Below are 16,287 nucleotides of genomic sequence, written 5' to 3' on the forward strand. Positions count from 1 at the left end.
AAAAATCAAGAGAAAATTAGAAAATCTGCAAGACACTCTAACAAGAATCCTAGATATCAATATTTCCTGATATTTTTTAAGTTGACAATATACATATAACACATAATATATATTATAATGATAATATATAAAATATTATATATGTATAATCTCCAGGGCTTTTTTAACCCAAGTTTAATAAATGACTCATAGTTACATGTACATTATGCTCTTCTTTGAATTAGAATGGTAGCCAAGCTTCGAAGTATATAAATGATTTTTTTAATTTTACTCATATGCCTAAAAAAATAGCTGTTGAAATTTCCAATTTAGATAGTAGATTTAAAGAATTAAGGATTGAGCCAGCTTGCCCTTTGGCCTCTTGGGTCAGAGGTTAAGTTGAAGCTTGGATTTGAAATGCTCACTGTGGGGGATCTAAATCCATAACAACTACATGACAATTAACAGAGCATTTCTATTCCACTGAGACCTATTTTATTTTTTTATTTATTTTTTTTAAAACATCTTTATTGGAATATAATTGCTTTACAGTGATGTGTCACTTTCTGCTGTATAACAAAGTGAATCAGCTATATGTATACATATATCCCCGTATCTCCTCCCTCTTGCGTCTCCCTCCCTCCCACCCTCCCTATCCCACCCCTCTAGGTGGTCACAAAGCACCAAGCTGATCTCCCTGTGCTATGCTGCTGCTTCCCACCAGCTATCTGTTTTACATTTGGTAGTGTATATATGTCAGTGCCATTCTCTCACTTCGTCCCAGCTTACCCTTCCCCCTCCCCGTGTCCTCAGGTCCATTCTCTATATCTGCATCTTTATTCCTGTCCTTCCCCTAGGTTCTTCAGAACCTTTTTTTTTTTTTTTTTTTTAGATTCCATATATACGTGTTACCATATGGTATTTGTTTTTCTCTTTCTTACTTCACTCTATATGACAGACTCTAGGTCCATCCACCTCACTACAGATAACTCAATTTCGTTTCTTTTTATGGCTGAGCAATATTCCATTGTATATATGTGCCACATCTTCTTTATCCATTCATCCGTTGATGGACGCTTAGGTTGCTTCCATGTCCTGGCTATTGTAAATAGTGCTGCAGTGAACATTGTGGTACATGACTCTTTGAATTATGGTTTTCTCAGGGTATATGCCCAGTAGTGGGATTGCTGGGTCAAACGGTAGTTCTATTTTTAGTTTTTTAAGGAAACTCCATACTGTTCTCCATAGTGACTCTATCAATTTACATTCCCACCAACAGTGCAAGAGGGTTCCCTTCTCTGCACACCCTCTCCAGCATTTATTGTTTGTAGATTTTTTTGATGATGGCCATTCTGACTGGTGTGAGGTGATACCTCATTGTAGTTTTGATTTGCATTTCTCTAATGATTAGTGATGTTGAGCATCCTTTCATGTGTTTGTTGGCAATCTGTATATCTTCTTTGGAGAAATGTCTATTTAGGATTGAGTCCTGTTTTAAGAGGCAAATTTTAAATATTAAAAATCACAACTTAAAAGAAGATATAGTTCTTTCATTTATAGCATTTCCACACAAACCTCTTGAGCAGATAATGTCACGTTATAGGTACGTATAATTTGTCCTTCTTTAATGCTTTTTCTATTTTTTTGAATTCTTTTGGAAAATTATTAGATTTAGGTTAAAATTCAATAAAGCACTCCAAACCTGGAAATTATAGTCAATATTTTCATGAACCAGAGCAATACAGATTTATATATGATCTGTAATGATAATGTATACTATTATAGTATAATAATTATGGTAATTATAAAATTTCCTTTTATATGAATGTACATTTACGCATTTTACCTTTTTTATTATTTATAATAAGCTAGTTTTAAAATACTTTTATTTTAATTAAATAATTTAACTAGCCGCTTCAAAAGGTTATTCATGAAGATTCAGTGATTTATAAAGTAAATTTCTCATCAGAGTGCTTGATGCATAGTAAGCCCTCTACCAATGATAGCTGTTATTATACTTCAGTTTATACAACAGATGTGCTCTTTAAAAGGAGAACATAAAATTATTTTGGCAAATTTACAACTATTTTAAATAGCATGTTTGCATTTTGCCTAAATTCTATGGAAGATTTTTCTGTGAGCTGAATCAAATTCTGGTATTTTCTGTACTAGGGTGAATTAAGGCGACTCACATGTGTGATTTAGAAAGGGAACAAGTAAGCAAACCAACAGTCCATAAAGGACCTGCTTGTCCTACATGTCCTGTCATAAGATGAGGAGCGCTTTATAGCGTCAAGTTCCCAGAAAGATTGGGATATTCCACTACAGGGAAAAGTGAAAGAGGAAGGAACCCTTTCATCATCGGGGAAACCCCACTGCGCACTTTTGTATTCAGAATGACACTAATGAATGTGGTCATTATCTGGGAAGCTGAGGATGATGAAAAAGATTAATAATCCAGTCACCCCTCTCTGCATCCATCTTAATAATTGCCATTTGGGTTTCAGTTATAGCCATCTTTGCTGCTTTCTGTAGCTATGCTTCTTCGTTGCTGTTCTCTGAGCCATACCATGGTGGCTGCTGGTATTGGGGGCATCCCAACCATCTTACCTCATTGGGAATATTCTAAAGTATATATATTATAAATTTGAAATGCATATGTTCCTGGAAAATTTGTTTATCTGGCTTCTTAATGGCTTAACACATAGGCTTCTTTCTATATGAGCAAAAATCTTGTGCTGAACAGAATATTAAGAGTTCTGTGTCTTTTAAAATGAAGCATATTGTGTACCTCTATTACTTGCCTGTTTCTATCAATGGTGTGTTCCTTTGTGGTTGAGAAGGTGAGGAAATACTTTACCCTTTGGTCAAAATATGACAGAAAGTTCACGAACCGTATTTATCTCATATTTGTAATAATTCAGATGCCAGCAAGTAAGCATCCATTTTATCAATGTTGAATAGAGACACTTAAAAAAGGGATTTCTGTGTTAGCGCCTGTGTTGGCACCTCTGAAGAAATGATGTTCTTGTCACACCATCATAGAAGAATTTGTTTGGACATTTCCTTGGAATGGTAGTGAACTGACTATGAATCTTAGAACAATACTGCTGTTTGTGTACAAAATGGTTGTAACAAGCTACCCATGTAAACAATGACTTATACTGATTGCAGTTCTCTCTATAAATGTTTAGTCTTTATTGGCAATTATTAAGGAAAGCATGAGTTTGAACCTTTGACTTGGAATTTTCTGGAGCTTTTAAAATAATGGATGATACAGGTCAGTTCCCTTTAGCCCCATTTTTTTTCAGACATTTAGTATCCTATTTCCCATTATCAAAATCACACATACACACATGTTAGAAGGAAGTAATAAATGGAATGTAAATAGTAAGGAGCTATAACTATTTCCCAATAAGCGCAATCTCAAATCGCAGGTCAAATGAATCATCTCTCAGTCTATCTTAATGCATCTGTTACCTGCCTCCATCACTCCCCAGTGAATGTTTACAAGAGGATTTGGCCCTTGAGAATGAATCATTATAGAACCACAGCTTTTATTTGACCTGTTTATGATGTATTTGCTCAGTAGTGAAGATGCTTTTAAATACCAAATTTACCTTTTGGTTATTTACAGTTTATTTCCTTATTCAGTAATCATTTATTGAGTGCCTACTACGTGCCAAGCATGTGCTAGATACTAAGATAAAACAGACTTCATCAAGGAGCTCACAGTTAAATAGGGAAACACACTAATAAACAACCAATTCTAACTTAGGGGCGGGATACCTAAACTAGTTTTGAGGGAATCAGGGAAAAACGATATGTAGGTGAGTGCTCAAAAGTATTTCTTAAGTATTTAAGGACTGACGGAGCTACCCTGGTGGAGGTGTCAAGAGCCAAGGGAAGAACTTTTCAGGCAAAATGGTCAGTGGGAACCATGGCATGGAGGTGAGAAAGCAGGTGATTTGGTCTGGCCTAAGTGCAGGGCTTTGAGCTCAGAGTGGAAGCTGCAGAGGACGGTTACAGTCAGATCCGAAAGTGTCTCCTACAGCATAACAAAGATGAGGGGGCTCCATCAGAGGACACTGGGAGGAAGGGTTGCGCTGGAGACCATGTGTGCATTTTGGAAAAAATCTCTTTTGCATGGAGATAGAACACATTGGAATAATTCTAGGAAGGGATGTTATTTTAAAGGCTTTTGCGGTGATCTGGGCACACAAAAAATAACTGAAACATGAATGAGGTCATAGGAATGTGGAGGAGGAGGCATGGGTGGGGCCAAGATATACTGAAGAATTGTAATCTGTATAGTAAAGTAATGTATCAGAAGTAAGGAGCAAAGAGGGAGGAAGCAACACCTCTTAATGACTGAGCAACTAGAAAGACGATGATACCCGAGCAGGGAATGTTTTGACATCCATTTCTCCTTCTGAAAACCACCCTCAGTTTTCATTTGAGGATCCTTCTGCAACATCCAGTTCATGGGCAACCCCCAAGGCTACCCCCAAGAGTGCAGCATGTAAGCCAGACCAGCGTCACTAAACATCCTGCAGTTCTCCTGGCCCGAGGTGTGGGTGAGTGTGTGTGTCTGTGTTGCTGGTGGCTGAGTGAGGGGGGCTGGGCTCCACCTGTCCTAAGCCAATCCCTTTAGAGGTTGAATATCATGAATTTTCTTGGACCTACTAGAAAAGAGGCTGTCTCCTTTGCACTGGATTTAGAGTCACAAGAAGATGAGGCTAGGGCTGCTGTAGCCATCTTGCCACCCCTGAAGGAGAAACTAAGAAGGTAGCCAAAATAGAGAAGGAGAGCTGAGTGAGGGGGCCAGAACAGGCAGGTTTTGTTGACATTGAGCCCTGTTCTCAGCCACACCTGAAGCCAGCCCTACAACTGGACTTCTCAGTTATGCATATCAATGTGCTTAAGCCATTTGCAGGAGAAGGAGTCCTATTGAATACAAATGCCAAGGCCAACTCCTGGGAAGGAATTTAAATATACATGTCTGGAGCTCCAAGAAGGAGAGATCTGCCATAGAATGTTATCTGCAGATAGATGATTTTAAAGGGGAGATAATCACCCAAGTGATGTGAGAAAGGACTGAGAGAAAACCATGGGGAACACCAACATTAGGTCAATCAGTCACTCAACAAACATTTATTGAGCACATGGCAAACTCTACATCAGTGAACAAAAGTGACAAAAATAATAATAATTATTATAAGTCCCTTCCCTTTTTGAGCTGATAGTACACAGGAGGGAAAAAAAGCAACAAAAAGGTAAAGTATATTAGTATGTTTAATAATGATATGTTCTCAGGAAAAAGAGAGATAGGCAGAATGGGTGAGATGTGGGCTTTTGGTGATCAGGGTGGGCCTCACTAAGAAGTTAACATTGTTTTTTTTGAGCAAAGATTGGAAGGAAGTGAGAAAGCAGACCATACAGGTTCCTGAGGAAGAACATCTCAGGTGGGGGACCAGCAAGGGCTGAAGGTTGCAGGCAGGAGGACACCAGGTATGCTGAGAAACCAGCAAGTGAGTCAGTGAGCTAGTGCTGAGTGAGCAGGGAGAGGAACCAGGGCATCGGAAGCCTTGTGGGCCATAGTGAGGACTTAGGCTTTGATTCTGAACGAGATGGGAAGCCTGGAGAAGGTTCTGTGTAGAGATGTCACCGGATCTGACTTGGGCTTAAAATGGACCACTCTGGCTGCTGTGCTGAGAATAGCCTGTTTGCACAAGGGAGGAATCAGGGAGGCCGGTTAGAAGGCAAGTGTAACAGTCCAGACAGGAGACGGAGCTGGGCCACGGTAGTAGCAATGGTGGTGGCAAAGATGTTCATATTCCAGATATATGTTCAAGGGGGAGAAAACATACTCTGATGGATTGAATGTCATCTGTAAGAGAAAGAAAGAAGTCAAGGATGTCTTCAGAGTTTCTGCCTGAGCTACTGGAAGAATCAGGGAAGACCCCAGAAGAAAGTGTATTGGAGTATCCAAAAAGTTATCAGAGAGCATTGTCGCAGAACACAAAAGATTGTTTTGAGAAGGAGGGCATGGTGAATGATTTTAGATGCCTAAGAAAAACCAAGCAAATAAAATAAAGAGTAAAAATTGCCTATTTGATTTATAACAACAATAAAAAAGCAGATCTTTGATGACTTTGGTGAGAAAAATCACTTTTTTTTTTGCCGAAGTCAATGATACCAAACTTACTAGACTATGAAAGAAGATGTGTCTACAGATTGAATAGAAAGAATGAACCTATTTGAAGCTCAACCAAATGCAACAAATCTACTCTGTGCACAGCACGCTGGGAGATGGGGAGAAGTTGAAGACATGATGCCCGCTCTCTAGGTGCTTAGGGACCACAGGCTACATATATGAATATGAACACGCTGTCATACACAGTAAGCATTGTTGGAGAAGGGCCGAGCAGAAAGAGCATTGCTAACATCAGTACCACTTCTCTTTCCTCAAAAAAACTTCTCTTTGTTCTAGAAACTGTGAACCATTTATTTCAACCCTCACCTGCCCTCTGCAAGGGCTGTTTAGCCTGAAAGCTCAGAACATATGTGTTCTGGAGGTGAATCCAGCCCACCTAGATTCACCTCCCAGGAATCAACTCAGTGCACACATAAGAATGGCTAACGTGGAAGGTGCCCCCCACAGCTGATAAAACATTAATATTTTGTAGTAATTTTTTTTCCATGTCAGGAAGAACTGCGTTGCATTTTCAGTTGGGTAGGGTCCCTCTGTATCAACCTCAGGTCTTTCGTGACTTCCCTGCAGCAAATAAGAACTTGACCTTATTATTGTTTTGCTGCACGAAGGGTAAAGCCAACGCTTCAATCAGCCAAAGATGCCCTGACCTTGAAGGAGAAGGGGCCAGGGCTCTGTGGAAAGAAAGACGGGAGGTGGAGAAGGGAAGGAAGAAAAGAACACCACGTGAACTTGGATTTGGTGTCATGGAAAATATACTTCTCGAGGAGACAGACGACGTGGTGTTTAAGGCCCTTTATCACTGTGGGACATTCGTCTCTCAGCTCTGAAGTGGGGATCAGAACCTTATCTGAAAACTCCCTATCACTTATTCCAACAAAACAGCTCTGATTTTCTTTTCCACTCTGAGTTAGACATTACTGGAAAAAAAAAATTCAGCTGTTTGGAACACAGTGGTCACTTGAGGCCAGGGTCAAAGATTTGGTCCTTGACTGGACTGATCAGCTTACGCACAGAAAACTGTCCAAAAGCCACATTCAAATCCCACAACATGATTGATAATCGGAGCCAGAAGACAAGAGTATGCTTATTTCTGTAAAATTGCTCTCTCAATTGAAAACCTCCCCAAAGCTCCTGTCCTAATTATATCATATCATCTTCATTTGCCAATTTAACTCAAAAGAATCTCTCGAAACTCATTTCTATCGTGCCTGCTTTGTACTCGTGCTGGCGGGTAGGCGAAGCACCAAATTCATCCTCAAACAGTCCAATTTGATGAAGGAAAACACACAGAAGGGAAGAAAAAAACCATAGAATGTTTCACTTCTACAAACAATGTTAACTAAAGATTATGGAGAATCTGATTTTAGGATTTCAAAGGATACAGGAGAGATTCAGTGTGTTGGACTGTAAAGAAAACAAACTCTTCTTCTCAAAAACAAATAAGCACTGTTTTGTTTTGTGCTCTAATAAAGAAACAATGTTGTACAAAGAAACAGTTCATGAGAAGCTCTTTGGTAGGTGGAGGCTGCTTTTTCCTTTCCTTCCATCATGCCCCCTAATGAGGATTGAGCGATGTGGGCTAACATGTAAGCAGCTCCCCAAAACAGGATGCTGAATGTATTACAGGATCTTTAAGGACAGCGTAAGAGCACTGCCAGCAACTCTCTGTGTCACACATCTCAGCAGGTCAAGGTCTGGATTGGACGGACTGAGTAAGGAATATTCCATATCCTGAGTCATACACATTGCAGGTTGCCCTTCCACATGTAAAAGTCTGATCAGATCTAACCTTGCTGGAGATAGGACTGCAGATGGTTGCAGATGTGAAGGGGAGAGAGGCACAGCAGGCAGGACAAGCGACCAGGACTAAATTGATACCCAACATTTTAAAAAGAGTGAGGGGGCTTCCCTGGTGGTGCAGTGGTTAAGAATCCGCCTGCCAATGCAGAGGACACGGGTTCGAGTCCTGGTCCGGGAAGATCCCACGTGCCACGGAGCAAGTAAGCCCGTGCGCCACAACTACTGAGCCCATCTGCCACAACTACTGAAGCCCACACACCTAGAGCCCATGCTCTGCAACAAGAGAAGCCACCGCAGTGAGAAGCCTGCACACTGCAACAAAGAGTAGCCCCCGCTCTCCACAACTAGAGAAAGCCCGCGTGCAGCAACAAAGACCCAATGCAGCCAAAAATAAAATAAATAAAATAAAATAAATTTATTTAAAAAATTTAAAAGAGTGAGGGCATTTAAACAGTGAGAGAACAAGGCAGGAGTGCAGAGTCAAAAGGAAATCACACTGAATTGTATCCCCCCACCCCATCCTGGTTTTCAGCATTATAAAAGTACAGTAACAGAGCCCCAGGGAGAATAGAGAAAGGAAAGGAAAAATGGCAAAGGTCATGGCTGGGAGAATGAGCAGCAGGAATGGGGGTTGGGGAGAAAGTATTCCGGTGCATGCAAGAAGGGAAGGAAGGAAGTGATGCAGGGCAGCGAAGAATGCAAGAGAGCCCCAGCGATTTCCACAGAAACCTGTGCAGAAGGGGCCGCATGAACACAACGGGACTGATGGGGAGGCTCTTGGAACGAAGGGCAGCCAAATGACCTCTGATCGGAGGTGAATCAGAGACAGTGGTCTGGAAGGAGTGAGGCCCATGCAACTGATTTTCCCCAAGCCCAAGAATGGGTGTACAGTTTCACTGGCATCTTGAGAGAGCACTTGAATGAATAGAAAGAGATACAAGACCCAGTCATGGACCAAAATTCACATCCTCTGCAGTTGAGCCATTTCTACACTTTTTTATTCATTCTCTTCCAGTGTGTGCTCTGAGCTTAGGAGGAGGAACACTGAAATATAAATCATGGCATCTAGATTCTATCCGCAGCTCTTCAGTTAATTATTTGGGGGGATGTTGTCTGGGCCTCAGTTTATAAATCCTCAAAATGAGGTGTTAGCACTCACACCATCACGGTGTTAACACTCACACACCTCCCAACAGCCCACAAAGAACCTTGCAGAGGCCACAGCCTCCATGAGGCCGAGGCCACGTCTAGCCTTGATCACCATCGCATAGACCACACTTGGAAAGTGTCAGTATCATAGTAAATGCTCAGTGAGTGTGCGTTAAATGAATTAAATTCGTCACCACCACAATCCATGAAGCAGCTAAAAGCAGAGCTGTCCTGGCTGCAGCAACATGGCACCCCTACTTCAGCTGCCCTCTGCACCCTGGGGTCCCGGGGGGGAACGCCAGGACTGCAGGAAATGCCCTGCGAACACCACTGGACTGGACGTAGAGCCTTCTCCTCTACAAAGCATAACTCTATGGTCCTCATGCAGCACACGCTGGAGTGTAGAAATTAATCTGGTTTGGCCCACATTCACCTGACTGGAAGATCACTTTTCCCACTTCACCCTCTACTTCAAAGTCTTGGTCTTTAAACCTTCTTGCTGGTACCATTCCCCCCTCCTTCACAGAAGATGAAAGCATTTTTCCAGACAGGCCTGCTGTGAGTGACTTCATGGAAATGAATATCTTGTGTCCCTAATGTGCCTCTCACACGAGGAACTTCTAGTATTTATTTATTTTTAAGAATAGGGCTGGGAGGTTGACGTTTCCATTAGCAGTTGAGTGATATTTTTTTTTAAATAAAAACCCTCCTCCTCGGTGAGACATGCCTCACATTCCCGTCTCCCCACTTCAGGCAGTTATGTGCTACTAAATATGCAATGGAAATGACACATGTCTGGAAACCCAGCAGCAACACCGTCTCGAGGCTGCTTGCTCGGTGCTATACAATGAAGGTGCTGTAGGAGGTTAATTGAGGAAGGCAGACTCCCGGACTCTCAAAGCGACATGTGTGGCACCTTATGCATTTGAATCTGATGTACTCCAAGGCGCCTTTTGTTTGAGGGCTGATCACACCTATAGCAGGATGAAGGCACTGACCTTCCAGAGGATCCTGGAAATATCTTAGTGTCTTCAGGTGAACTGAGACCAGTTAGTCCTCCTACAAGGGAGGATAATACACCACCAAAGGGGATGGGTCAGCTCCTCCTACATAACCTTGGGTATCAGCAAGCCACGTGGGACTTGACTGATTGGATTCTATGGCCCTGTGTGCCCCTAATTCCAAAGGATAGAGGTAATCAGTTTAACTCAAAGTAATTTTCCTCAATTTATGTAAACGAATGTATTCCTACAGGGTAGTCTCTTGACCTATGTGAAAGCTAGTAATAGGATAGAGGTTGTGAAATGGAAATTAAAAATGGAATTGGATGGCAAAGGATTATACTAATGGAATGCAGATTGGATTAAATGTAAATTAAGTATCAGAACAGGAGGACATTTGTCCCAGTTGAAGAAAGTGTTAAAAGTCTTTGGGCACTGATTTTTCATCAGTCTCAAACATACCAAGTTTAATCCTCGGCAAAATATGAGGTTAATTAAGCATGAGGGGAAAACTTTTCAATTACCTTTTAACAAGCTCAAAAGAGATTCGTAGACAACAATTAGTTCTTATTGTTTTGATGGTTCACAGGTAAATGAATTAGAAATATGAGACGATTTTTCTTAAAATATACATGGTTTTATTTAATTAGAGAAAAGGTGTTTAGTTTTGACTGATTTTTGAAAGGTTTGGAAAGAAGTCTTTAGTATGTGATAAATTTAAAAATCACCTAACCCTGTGCCAAAAAGGGAATCTATGTAAGCTTAGAGATTTTTATGCCAGTACTTAGGGCCACCAGGCACAAGGGGAGCTAGTAGTGGCATAACCCAGAGACGTGGAAACTTAAAACCAATGCTGGACTTGCGAGGAGGGAAGCAAACTGGGTGGGGCAAATCTGAAGAAAAAGCTGATGGGCTGGCATTCCATGCAGAGTTCAGAGTGTCATCTGAGAATCTGAGTCAGGAACCACTTTATTAGTGTTCTCTGACTTCCCCTGAGCTCTTGCCTTTTCTCTAAAGCTGGAGGCTAGCCCTATATTATCCAGGATCTGGAAGGAGAGATCTTGGAGGAATTAAAGGAGGATATAAAAGCAAATATGTGAGCAAAATACACACCTGCACATGCATACACATACACACGCACATGCGCGCCTCTCCTTGCTAACGCTCACATCGTAATTAACGAAGAAGCCACTGTAGGAATTTCTTCCAAATTTCAGAGAACTTCTTAGAGTGTAGAAAGAGTTAAGAGAGTATGTACCTTTGTACCTGGTTTCCTTTAGCGACTCAAGCAAATGCCACACAAGCATACAGCTTTGTTCTTGATTGTTCAAGTTGTTGTTTTGGTGCCAGATACAAAGAGATCCAAACGAAATACAATTTTGCAATCACCAAACCCTAGAAATATTTGAGGTTGCTTGGTGAAGTTAGATCTTGTTGGTACTGCAATGCTATTGGAAAATAAAGTTGTAGGATTCTTTTGCATGGTAGTAGGTTGGTTTGTTTTGGTTTTTGCTTTTGATCTTATGAGGACATACGAAAATAACTAATGTGCTTAGTTTCTACACCATTGTAAAGCAATTCACAGTAATTTTTTCTTTGCCTCTCCCATGCCTTTTGTGGAATAGAAAGGGCAATGACTTGGGATAAGAACTAGGTTCAACTTCTGGTTCTGTCACCAGCTTCATGATCTTGAACTAATTTCTTATCTGAGCTTCAAGCCTATTTATCCATAAAATAGGGATAGTTGTACGTAGTTCTCATGGTTACCATGAAGTTTAACGGAAAGTGTAGATGTAAATGCTTAGCATTCATTTATCCAATGACACCTATTAGGTCCTCACAATGTGCGTGCTATGGGTCTACAGTGCAGAACCAGACAAAGCAAAGACTCTGCCCTTAGGAAACACATATTCAAGTGCGAGACAGATAACAAACTACAAAGAAATCCAAAGTCGGATACTTACAGGTTAGTTCCATGGGCTCTCATTCATAGATCTTAACAGAATTAGGATTTTGCAATGACTTATGAGAGTGTATGAGTCATGTTTCTATCCCCTACTAAAGTGTAGGCTCCTGGTGGTAGAGACCAACTATTGTATGCCATTAGCATGCACAGAATAGGCAGATATGCATAAGTCCAGAAAAAAGGAATGACTGCATTGTGATAAGGGGAAAAAGTTGAAAAAAAAAAATAGAGGTAAGAGGGAGTAAATCTTTTGGTAGGATAGTCTAGAAAGACGTCTCTAGGATGCTGTACTACTTGAATGATGAGAAGAAGCCATCCATGTGGATGAAAAGAGCCAGAAGAGGAGAGGTCTAGGTAGGAAATATCCAGAGCAAAGGCCCTGAGACAGGAAAGTGTGTGGAATGCTTGGGGAATGGGAAGGGGCCGGCAGTGAGTTCACACAGGGCCCGCAGACTATGGTAAGTTTGAGTTTTATTCTAAACGTAATGTAAATTCCTTTCCCTCTTCCACACCTCCCCTTGTTTATAGTTTTGTTGTAGTAAGAAGATTAACATACATTTAAAAAATAGGCAACAATACTAGAGGACAGATAATTAATCATGGATTATGAGAAACAGAGGTGCCTGTTCAAAAATGGAAGAGTTGTGAGGTAATGCATCCAGGAAAGGTGAACCTATATCTGAGTTTACCTCTCACCTAAGGCTTAGCCTTGAGATGATTGCATTATCAGGTGCTTGGCTCCCACTTTAGAGAGTACCCAGAAATCTGACTGCACCAAGACAAGTGTTCTAATTTCACACTTTGGTGCCTCCACTCTGGAGGATGTCGAGGAAATTTTTCCAAGCCAGACTATTTACAATGCCCCCGAACACAGACTGTTTCTCCAGTTTTACTGGTTAACTTCCAGCAAGTCGTTGAATCTTCACTGCTCAGCTTCTACATCCTTTAGTGTCACTGAGTTCATCTTCCCCGCAAATTTTATCCTCAGCTTCTAGATTGATTCCGCAGACTAGATGAACTTAGTTTGTGCTAATTCATCTTTGCCTTGTAAGCAGCTTCAGTTTAAGCCACTGCTCGATACCTTCTTCCGTACGGGCAAGAAACTGGCAAGTTCTGCTGATTTTCTCAAATGCTTAGTAGTTGACAATCTACTGTGTCCAGCGACTCTGACTCTGAGTTTGGATTTATTTCTTTGGTTTTAGGACATTTTCCATTCATCCATCTTCTTCCTGCCTTGACTGTTGGAGGTCTGTCTTAGCTTGGCATTCAAATCATTACCTGGCCCATTGCCCAGCATCCAAGGCCATGACTTCCCTTTAGAAGATTACTGATAAATGGGATTGATGAGGAGGACTTGGGCAGCAATACCAATGTCAGCTTCTTGAATTCTGCCTTGAGCAAGAAGCTTGAGGCTACTCCTTCCTCAGGGAAACTTGATTTTGGTAGGGGAAGTTTGCCAAAAAGTTCCTAGATAATTCGTCTGGAATTTTCTTTGAAATATGCAAAATAATAATATGTAATGGAGTTTTTTTTAAGGTAGGGTTACTTCTTTAAAATGATACCTGAAATGTATATTAAATGACATTGAAAAATATTGTGTTGTAATGTAAAATAAAAAAGAGAAGGAATATAATACTGTGTACGCAGCATAAACTCAACCATGTAAAACAATCAGCGTACAAAGACGAAACAAACCAAACTGTTGACGATGTTTCTACCTGGGCGGTGAGATTATGGATTGTTTTAAATTACTATCTTCTTCACAGTTCTCTGCATTCAATAATTTTTAAAGACACGGATTACTTGTATAATCAGAAAAATTACACTATTTATAAAAGAAAACACATTATGCAACCAGAACACACAGAATAAGTGTCATCCTCCTAATTCTTTGTGGTCCTCAACCTGGGGCACGTTAGAATTAACTGGGGAAAAAATAAATAAAAATCAACAAAGGGGGCTGGAGGAAACTTTTGGAGGTGATGGATATGTGTGTGACCTTGATGGTGGTGATGGCTTCAGGGTTGTATACTTATCTCCAAAGTCATCAGTTATAAACATTAACTATGTACAGCTCTGTGTATGTCATACTTCAGTAAAGTGAGATTTTTAAAAAATAATTAACTGAAGAACGTTTAACACTTCCAGTTCCCAAGCTGAACCTTGTATAAATTAAATCAGAAACAGAAAGCCAGGCATCAGTATTGTTTAAGTTTCCAGGTGATTTCAAAGTGCAGCCAGGGTTTAAAACCACTGTTAGACTAATTAGATAGCTTAGATCAGTGGTTTGCAATCCTGACTGCAATTAGAATCTCCAGGGGAGCTTTTATAATACCAATGTATGTATGGTCCCTAACCCCAGGTTCTGATTTTAATTGGTTTGTAGTGGGGCCCTGGAAATAGTATGTTTTAAAATTTCCCAAGTGATTCTGATGTACACACACCCCCTTAGGTAAATTAACACGCATTGCGTATTCACCCTGGGCAAGGCCCTGTGCTGAGTGTCTTATGTTCATTTAATTCTCAAAATAATCCAATGAAGTGAGCTTTATTATCCTCATTTTACAGAAGAGGAAACTAGGACTCAAGAGACATACAATAAATTGCTCAAGGCAACACAGCTCATTTGAACCCAGGTTGTTCTGTCTCCTGTGGAGATAGGCAAAGAATGTATTCTCTCCAGTTCTGGGAGGATGCTTTCTAAGTACCCTAATGGAGAACCCAGTTTACCCACTTTTAAAATGTTGATACAGTAGCTCTTCATAAGTTTTGCCTTTAGCAGTTGTCCCATTCCTGTCAAACTCCATCAAGTGTAAACACATCTGCAGTTTGCTACGCATTTCTGTTTATTCTTTCCATGATGCCTAAATAGTATTAGTTTAATTTCATGTATGTTTTGGTACATATTGTAATGCTTTAGAACTTAAACTTCCTACTTGTTAAAAGTTATAACAGCATCTCATTTCTTAACTTTATGTCACTGTCCATTGTCTCTCCTGAAATCGTGGCATGGTTGATATTTTTATTTTATTTTTTATCCTTTTTTTGGTAATAAACAGTTAAGAATATTTCTAGAATTCCTTTAAGAATTTTGCAAAACTCCTTAGACAATTGAAAGCACTCTTGGATGTCACAAAACCAGTTTTTGGATTGCTGTTCCACACAAATTTCAACATCACTGGATTTGCTGAGATTTCCTCTCTGATGTTGTATTTAGAATAAGTTGTGTTTTGCTAAACCGGTTGAAAGTAAACTTCACCTCTTCCAATAGTAGCAATTACCCCTGACCTCAAGCAGAGCTGCAGGTGCACATGGACAGCAGAACTGGGCCCTTTTCATTTATAATCTGAGTCCGAGGTCTTGAAGTAAAACTCATTTGCCCAGATTTACATAGCATTACCTGAGCATACATTACCCAATAAAGCCAAATTGATGGGTTAAGGATACAAAATAAGCCACTTCAGTTGCCAGGAATTCCAGATCAGCTAATGGGCCAGGTTTTGTGAGACAGCAGAGAGGACAGAGAACAAATACTGTTTAAAGAGACAATTTGTAACTGTTTTGCTTTTGCATAATAAAATAGGCATCATCTTTCAAATAATTTGGAAGCAAATATCTTCCACAAGCTTGCAATGTAACATAGTCTTCTTCTGAGTAACTTTGTCAGTGAGTATATACAAAAAGGGAAAAGAAAGAAAATCTGAAAGTAATGGCCATCTTGTGTGCTTGGGTTCAGATCAAAGGGAATCTTTTCTACTCACCACCTCTCTTTTATTTCTTTTCTCTGTTAGCGTTTTCATCTGACTCCTTCCTTAGCAGGAATTTTATGTTGTACTTTCAAGGATATTGTAACCCTGTGTTCTGTGATTATTTGGGAAACGAAACTATAATGGATAAAATGGAAAAATATTCAATGTTTGTTTCTTAAAAGAAAAAAAAAGTCTTATTATATTTCTTTCACCTATTGTAGACCAGAAGAAAACGAAGGAGGTAAATTAATAATAGTCTATGCTGCTAAGCAAACCCACAAGAAACCCAGAGAAATCAAGCACTTTTTGGAGTAAATGCAAATCAAAGGTCATCCCTCTATCTTCGACTTGCATATTGGAAAAGAGACTTGTTCTGATAACATTGATTTCAGTTAATTAGTAAGTTAGAATCTTCTGACTTACAGC

General features: G+C 40.1%; 1 protein-coding gene across 3 annotated transcripts in view; it reads left to right on the forward strand.

Moving 5' to 3' along the window:
- The window catches only part of DLC1 (DLC1 Rho GTPase activating protein), a 401,322-nt gene that overhangs the window by 125,207 nt on the left and 259,828 nt on the right, over positions 1 to 16,287 (forward strand). The window lies entirely within an intron of this gene.

Source organism: Grampus griseus (genome assembly GCF_964374135.1).
Source record: "Grampus griseus genome assembly, chromosome: 21".
NCBI lineage: Eukaryota > Metazoa > Chordata > Mammalia > Artiodactyla > Delphinidae > Grampus > Grampus griseus.